This window comes from Oncorhynchus nerka, linkage group LG22 (assembly GCF_034236695.1).
Source record: "Oncorhynchus nerka isolate Pitt River linkage group LG22, Oner_Uvic_2.0, whole genome shotgun sequence".
NCBI classification, from domain to species: domain Eukaryota; kingdom Metazoa; phylum Chordata; class Actinopteri; order Salmoniformes; family Salmonidae; genus Oncorhynchus; species Oncorhynchus nerka.
The window spans coordinates 66244223-66252879 of NC_088417.1; positions in this window are offsets into that span (position 1 = coordinate 66244223).

Here is an 8657-nt window from a genome sequence, read left to right on the forward strand (position 1 = left end):
GATTTTAGGATTTGAAACCCGGTTGTCTTCTTTTTTCCATGGTACTTTAGCACACTGCACCACAATGTTTTGACTTCTGTGTTATATCCTGATCTCTGGTTTTTTTAAACTGCATCATGTATTTCTGTTTTACTGTTTTGTATATAATGTTTCCATGTCAAGATGTTCACCTATGTCTAAATGTTTTACGGACTACAGATGAAAATGAGCATGTATATACACCAACAGACTGCGCAGCAGGTTATTTTTGAGAGCAACAATCTGCTGAATAGCATTCATACAGTATACTGTATTATTATTGTTGTTCTGCTGACATCTTACAATGGCTTGGCGCTTATAATGTTCCAGGTGTTTCCTATTTGTACTGGATAAGATTTAGCCTGGGATAAAACTAATCTTGACAAAATATTACATACACACATTTCAAATATTACATTGAGCAAAAAATATAAACACAAAATGTAAAAGTGTTGGTCCCATTTTTCATGAGCTGAAATAAAAGATCCCAGAAAAATCCATACATACAAAAAGCTTATTTTTCTCAAATTCTGTGCACAAATTTGTTTACTTCTCTGTTATTGAGCATTTGTCCTTTGCCAAGACAACCCACCCCGCTGACAGGTGTGGCATATCAAGAACTTGATCATTAGACAGGTGCATGTTGTTCTTGGGACAATAAAATGTGCAGTTTAGTCACACAACACAATGCCACAGATCAAATCAAATCAAATTGATTTATATAGCCCTTCGTACATCAGCTGATATCTCAAAGGGCTGTACAGAAACCCAGCCTAAAACCCCAAACAGCAAGCAATGCAGGTGTAGAAGCACGGTGGCTAGGAAAAACTCCCTAGAAAGGCCAAAACCTAGGAAGAAACCTAGAGAGGAACCAGGCTATGTGGGGTGGCCAGTCCTCTTCTGGCTGTGCCGGGTGGAGATTATAACAGAACATGGCCAAGATGTTCAAATGTTCATAAATGACCAGCATGGTCAAATAATAATAATCACAGACAGAACAGTTGAAACTGGAGCAGCAGCACGGCCAGGTGGACTGGGGACAGCAAGGAGTCATCATGCCAGATAGTCCTGAGGCATGGTCATAGGGCTCAGGTCCTCCGAGAGAGAGAAAGAAAGAGAGAAAGAGAGAATTAGAGAGAGCATACTTAAATTCACACAGGACACCGGATAGGACAGGAGAAGTACTCCAGATATTTTTATTTATTTTATTTATTTCACCTTTATTTAACCAGGTAAGCAAGTTGAGAACAAGTTCTCATTTACAATTGCGACCTGGCCAAGATAAAGCAAAGCAGTTCGACACATACAACGACACAGAGTTACACATGGAGTAAAACAAACATACAGTCAATAATACAGTAAAAAAAAAAAAAGTCTATATACAATGTGAGCAAATTAGGTGAGAAGGGAGGTAAAGGCAAAAAAGGCCATGGTGGCAAAGTAAATACAATATAGCAAGTAAAACACTGGAATGGTAGTTTTGCAATGGAAGAATGTGCAAAGTAGAAATAAAAATAATGGGGTGCAAAGGAGCAAAATAAATAAATAAATTAAATACAGTTGGGAAAGAGGTAGTTGTTTGGGCTAAATTATAGGTGGGCTATGTACAGGTGCAGTAATCTGTAAGATGCTCTGACAGTTGGTGCTTAAAGCTAGTGAGGGAGATAAGTGTTTCCAATTTAAGAGATTTTTGTAGTTCGTTCCAGTCATTGGCAGCAGAGAACTGGAAGGAGAGGCGGCCAAAGAAAGAATTGGTTTTGGGGGTGACTAGAGAGATATACCTGCTGGAGCGTGTGCTACAGGTGGGAGATGCTATGGTGACCAGCGAGCTGAGATAAGGGGGACTTTACCTAGCAGGGTCTTGTAGATGACATGGAGCCAGTGGGTTTGGCGACGAGTATGAAGCGAGGGCCAGCCAACGAGAGCGTACAGGTCGCAATGGTGGGTAGTATATGGGGCTTTGGTGACAAAACGGATTGCACTGTGATAGACTGCATCCAATTTGTTGAGTAGGGTATTGGAGGCTATTTTGTAAATGACATCGCCAAAGTCGAGGATTGGTAGGATGGTCAATTTTACAAGGGTATGTTTGGCAGCATGAGTGAAGGATGCTTTGTTGCGAAATAGGAAGCCAATTCTAGATTTAACTTTGGATTGGAGATGTTTGATATGGGTCTGGAAGGAGAGTTTACAGTCTAACCAGACACCTAAGTATTTGTAGTTGTTCACGTATTCTAAGTCAGAGCCGTCCAGAGTAGTGATGTTGGACAGGCGGGTAGGTGCAGGTAGCGATCGGTTGAAGAGCATGCATTTAGTTTTACTTGTATTTAAGAGCAATTGGAGGCCACGGAAGGAGAGTTGTATGGCATTGAAGCTTGCCTGGAGGGTTGTTAACACAGTGTCCAAAGAAGGGCCGGAAGTATACAGAATGGTGTCGTCTGCGTAGAGGTGGATCAGAGACTCACCAGCAGCAAGAGCGACCTCATTGATGTATACAGAGAAGAGAGTCGGTCCAAGAATTGAACCCTGTGGCACCCCCATAGAGACTGCCAGAGGTCCGGACAGCAGACCCTCCGATTTGACACACTGAACTCTATCAGAGAAGTAGTTGGTGAACCAGGCGAGGCAATCATTTGAGAAACCAAGGCTGTCGAGTCTGCCGATGAGGATGCGGTGGTTGACAGAGTCGAAAGCCTTGGCCAGATCAATGAATAAGGCGGCACAGTAATGTTTCTTATCGATGGCGGTTAAGATATCGTTTAGGACCTTGAGCGTGGCTGAGGTGCACCCATGACCAGCTCTGAAACCAGATTGCATAGCAGAGAAGGTATGGTGAGATTCGAAATGGTCGGTAATCTGTTTGTTGACTTGGCTTTCGAAGACCTTAGAAAGGCATGGTAGGATAGATATAGGTCTGTAACAGTTTGGGTCAAGAGTGTCCAACCCCTTTGAAGAGGGGGATGACCGCAGCTGCTTTCCAATCTTTGGGAATCTCAGATGACACGAAAGAGAGGTTGAACAGGCTAGTAATAGGGGTGGCAACAATTTCGGCAGATAATTTTATAAAGAAAGGGTCCAGATTGTCTAGCCCGGCTGATTTGTAGGGGTCCAGATTTTTCAGCTCTTTCAGAACTTCAGCTGAATGGATTTGGGAGAAGGAGAAATGGGGAAGGCTTGGGCGAGTTGCTGTTGGGGGTGCAGTGCTGTTGACCGGGGCAGGAGTTGCCAGGTGGAAAGCATGGCCAGCCGTAGAAAAATGCTTATTGAAATTCTCAATTATGGTGGATTTATCAGTGGTGACAGTGTTTCCTATCTTCAGTGCAGTGGGCAGATGGGAGGAGGTGTTCTTATTCTCCATGGACTTTACAGTGTCCCAGAACTTTTTTGAGTTAGTGTTGCAGGAAGCAAATTTCTGCTTGAAAAAGCTAGCCTTGGCTTTTCTAACTGACTGTGTATAACGGTTTCTAGCTTCCCTGAACAGCTGCATATCACGGGGGCTGTTCGATGCTAATGCAGAACGCCATAGGATGTTTTTGTGTTGGTTAAGGGCAGTCAGGTCTGGGGAGAACCAAGGGCTATATCTGTTCCTGGTTCTAATTTTCTTGAATGGGGCATGTTTATTTAAGATTGTTAGGAAGGCATTTTTAAAAAATATCCAGGCATCCTCTACTGACGGGATGAGATCAATATCCTTCCAGGACACCCCGGCCAGGTCGATTAGAAAGGCCTGCTCGCTGAAGTGTTTCAGGGAGCGTTTTACAGTGATGAGTGGAGGTCGTTTGACCGCTGACCCATTACGGATGCAGACAATGAGGCAGTGATCGCTGAGATCTTGGTTGAAGACAGCAGAGGTGTATTTAGAGGGGAAGTTGGTTAGGATGATATCTATGAGGGTGCCCGTGTTTAAGGCTTTGGTGGGGTACCTGGTAGGTTCATTGATAATTTGTGTGAGATTGAGGGCATCAAGTTTAGATTGTAGGATGGCTGGGGTGTTAAGCATGTTCCAGTTTAGGTCGCCTAGCAGCACGAGCTCTGAAGATAGATGGGGGGCAATCAGTTCACATATGGTGTCCAGAGCACAGCTGGGGGCAGAGGGTGGTCTATAGCAGGCGGCAACGGTGAGAGACTTGTTTTTAGAGAGGTGGATTTTTAAAAGTAGAAGTTCAAATTGTTTGGGTACAGACCTGGATAGTAGGACAGAACTCTGCAGGCTATCTTTGCAGTAGATTGCAACACCGCCCCTTTGGCAGTTCTATCTTGTCTGAAAATGTTGTAGTTTGGAATTAAAATTTCTGAATTTTTGGTGGTCTTCCTAAGCCAGGATTCAGACACAGCTAGAACATCCGGGTTGGCAGAGTGTGCTAAAGCAGTGAAAAGAACAAACTTAGGGAGGAGGCTTCTAATGTTAACATGCATGAAACCAAGGCTATTACGGTTACAGAAGTCATCAAAAGAGAGCGCCTGGGGAATAGGAGTGGAGCTAGGCACTGCAAGGCCTGGATTCACCTCTACATCGCCAGAGGAACATAGGAGGAGAAGAATAAGGGTACGGCTAAAAGCAATAAGAATTGGTCGTCTAGAACGTCTGGAACAGAGAGTAAAAGGAGGTTTCTGGGGGCGATAAAATAGCATCAAGGTATAATGTACAGACAAAGGTATGGTAGGATGTGAATACAGTGGAGGTAAACCTAGGTATTGAGTGATGAAGAGAGATATATTGTCTCTAGAAACATCATTGAAACCAGGAGATGTCATTGCATGTGTGGGTGGTGGAACTAATAAGTTGGATAAGGTATAGTGAGCAGGACTAGAGGCTCTACAGTGAAATAAGCCAATAAACACTAACCAGAACAGCAATGGACAAGACATATTGACATTAAGGAGAGGCATCCTTAGTCGAGTGATCAAAAGGGTCCAGGGAGTGGAGAGGTTGGTTTGGGGGTCACGGCGATTTAGACAGCTAGCCAGGACATCGGTAGCAAGCTAGCATAGGATGGAGGTCTGTTGTTAGCCACCTCTTGCGTTCCGTCAGTAGATTAGTGGAGTTCCGTGTTGTAGAGGGGATTAGTCCAAATCACACAACAACAAAAAAAAAATAAAAACAATAGATATAGTTATAGAGGCCCAAGAAGAAACATAATAATAATAAAAATAAATCAATTGTCCGATTGTCTATTCTGAGAGCAGCCGGTAAGACAGCTAACGGTTAGCAGGCCGCAGATGGGCATTCAGGTAACGTCGCGACGGAGGAGCCAGCCGGATCTCCTTCGGGTAGATAACGTCGGCAGTCCAGTTGTGAAGGCCCGGTGGGGCTCCGCGTAGGCAGTAAAACGGGTCCGGATAGGTGACTGCAGCCCAGGAGTGATTGACGGAGCTCAGGGGTGATTGACGGAGCTGGCTAGCTCCGGAGTAATTGATGTTTGCTCCGGAATCGACGAAAGCAGATAGACACACGGATAGCAGCCAGCTAGCTGTGAGATCCGGGAGTGAATGTCCAGAGAGCAGTTGAAATCCAGGGACATGGAGAGAAAAATCGGTCCGGTATGTTCCGTTCCGAGCCGCGCTGCGCCGTACAAAACTGGCGATAGATTTTCGAGTTAAAGGATAGCTGATGACCACAAACCGTGGTTAGCTGAATACTAACGAGTTGCCAGTAAAGAAGCTAACTAGCTTCTGATTAGCTCCTGGCTAGCTTCTGGCTAGCTTCTTGGAGTTTCTGGCTAGCTTCTTGCTAGCTTCTTGGAGGATTGCAGATTTGAGGTAAATAATACGTATTTATACATATCAATTGGTGAGGCAGGTTGCAGAGTGTATTGAAGATGAGTTGATGGAAAATAAAAATAAAATGTATGTGAAAAAAGTTGTAAATATATATATATACACGACACGACAAGACGAGGACAAAAGACGTCTGAACTGCTACAAACATAACAAACTGACCCTAGCCCCCTGACACATAAACTACTGCAGCATAAATACTGAAGGCTGAGACAGGAGGGGTCAAGAGAGACTGTGGCCCCATCCGATGACACCCCTGGACAGGGCCAAACAGGAAGGATATAACCCCACCCACTTTGCCAAAGCACAGCCCCCACACCACTAGAGGGATATCTTCAACCACCATTACCATCCTGAGACAAGGCCGAGTATAGCCCACAAAGATCTCCGCCACGGCACAACCCAAGGGGGGGCGCCAACCCAGACAGGAAGATCACATCAGTGACTCAACCCACTCAAGTGACGCACCCCTCCTAGGGACAGTATGAAAGAGCCCTAGTAAGCCAGTGACTCAGCCCCTGTAATAGGGTTAGAGGCAGAGAATCCCAGTGGAAAGAGGGGAACCGGCCAGGCAGAGACAGCAAGGGCGGTTCATTGCTCCAGAGCCTTTCCGTTCACCTTCACACTCCTGGGCCAGACTATACTCAATCATATAACCCACTGAAGAGATGAGTCTTCAGTAAAGACTTAAAGGTTGAGACCGAGTTTGCGTCTCTCACATGGGTAGGCAGACCATTCCATAAAAATGGAGCTCCATATAAGAAAGCCCTGCCTCCAGCTGTTTGCTTAGAAATTCTAGGGACAATTAGGAGGCCTGCGTCTTGTGACCGTAGCGTACGTGTAGGTATGTACGGCAGGACCAAATCAGAGAGATAGGTAGGAGCAAGCCCATGTAATGCTTTGTAGGTTAGCAGTAAAACCTTGAAATCAGCCCTTGCCTTGACAGGAAGCCAGTGTAGGGAGGCTAGCCAGCCACCCGGACAGCTGATGAAACTGTGTTTTGCACAAACAAAAAGTTTCTGCACAAACTGTCAGAAACCGTCTCAGGGAAGCTCATCTGCATGCTAGTCATCCTCACCAGGACCTTGACCTGACTGCAGTTCAGAGTTGGAACCAACTTCAGTGGTCAAATGCTGACCTTCGATGGCCACTGGCATGCTGGAGAAGTGTGCTCTTCACAGATTAATCCCGGTTTCAACTTTACCGGACAGATGGAGGACAGCGTGTTTGGCATCGTGTGGGCGAGTGGTTTGCTGATGTCAACGTTGTGAACAGAGTGCCCCATGGTGGCGGTGGGGTTATGGTATGTGGTGCCATACACTACAGAAAAATAAACCCAATTGCATTTTATCGATAGCAATTTGAATGCACAGAGATGCCGTCCTAAGGCACACTGTCGTGCCATTCATCCGCCACCACCACCTCATGTTTCAGCATGATAATGCGCGGCCCCATGTCGCAAGGATCACAATTCCTGGAAGCTGAAAATGTCCCAGTTCTACCATGGCCTGCATACTCACCAGACATGTCGCCCATTGAGCATGTTTGGGATGCTCTGGATTGCCGTGCATGACAGAATGTTCCAGTTCCCGCCAATATCCAGCAACTTTGCACAGCCATTGAAGAAGAGTGGGACAACATTCCACAGGCCACAATCAACATTGAAGGAGATGTGTTGCACTGCATGAGGCAAATGGTGGTCACACCATATACTGACTGGTTTTCTGATCCATGCCCTTAACTTTTCTTTAAGGCATCTGTGACCAACGGATGCATATGTGTATTCTGAGTTATGTGAAATCCATAGAATAGGGCCTAATGAATTTATTTCAATTGACTGATTTCCTTATATGAACTGTAACTTTAATTCAGTAAAATCTTTGAAATTGTTGCATGTTGCATTTATATATTTGTTCAGTGTAATTTAGATCCTATACATTACCAAAATTAAACATTTATCATTGTATGATCATTTCCATTTGCACAAAACATTTATCCATTGTTTTAGAATGATATATTGTGAGGTAAAGGCAGAAAATAAGCCTGACGGTGCACTTTAGCGCTCTAAGAGTGGTTTGGATCACTCATAGATGTGCATCGGTTTCAAGAGCCATGTTACTAAGGAAGACTCTGGGAAATTCCTCTGCTGCTAAAGATACATCGTAAGATAGTTCAAACGATGATTTTAACACTAAAGGAAGGCTATGGGAAATGTGGCTCAAGGCCCAGTTTACCAAAAGCATCTTAAGGCTAAGTTCATTGTTAGAACCATAAAGATGAACCAAGATGATTTTGGGAAACCGGGCCCTGGTCTTTAAGCATTGTGCGTATCAAACCTATAGCATTTGACACTTTCTATGAAACTTCCCGTGACTTATAGCATATGATACGTTAATTGAAACTCTGCGACGCATTTCCGGACGTTGAAAATAAGAATTTGTTCTTAACTGACTTGCCTAGTTAAATAAAGGTAAAATAAAATAAGAGCTATTTTTTAAATATTATACCTTATTATTGATGTAGCATATAGGCTCATCACAAATGGCCAGATCCTGACATGGGCAAAACTAAAAACTGTTATCCATCGGTCATGACCACTGTATAGATCATTGGCCATGACACGTGAATTTCACCAGACCGCGGCTGACTGCCCATGTGGTAATGATATCTAAGCTCTTAGGCACTGAAGCTTATTGTGATCAGTGGCATATTATAGAGCCTGAACCCTATTATGTAGGCTACTGGTTAGTTGTTAATGTAGTAAACGTTGTGGAAGTGACTGTCTCACTGATCTACGCCAATTTGGACTCAGTACTGGTCACATGATTAGATTAGATTAGATTCAACTTTATTGTCATTGA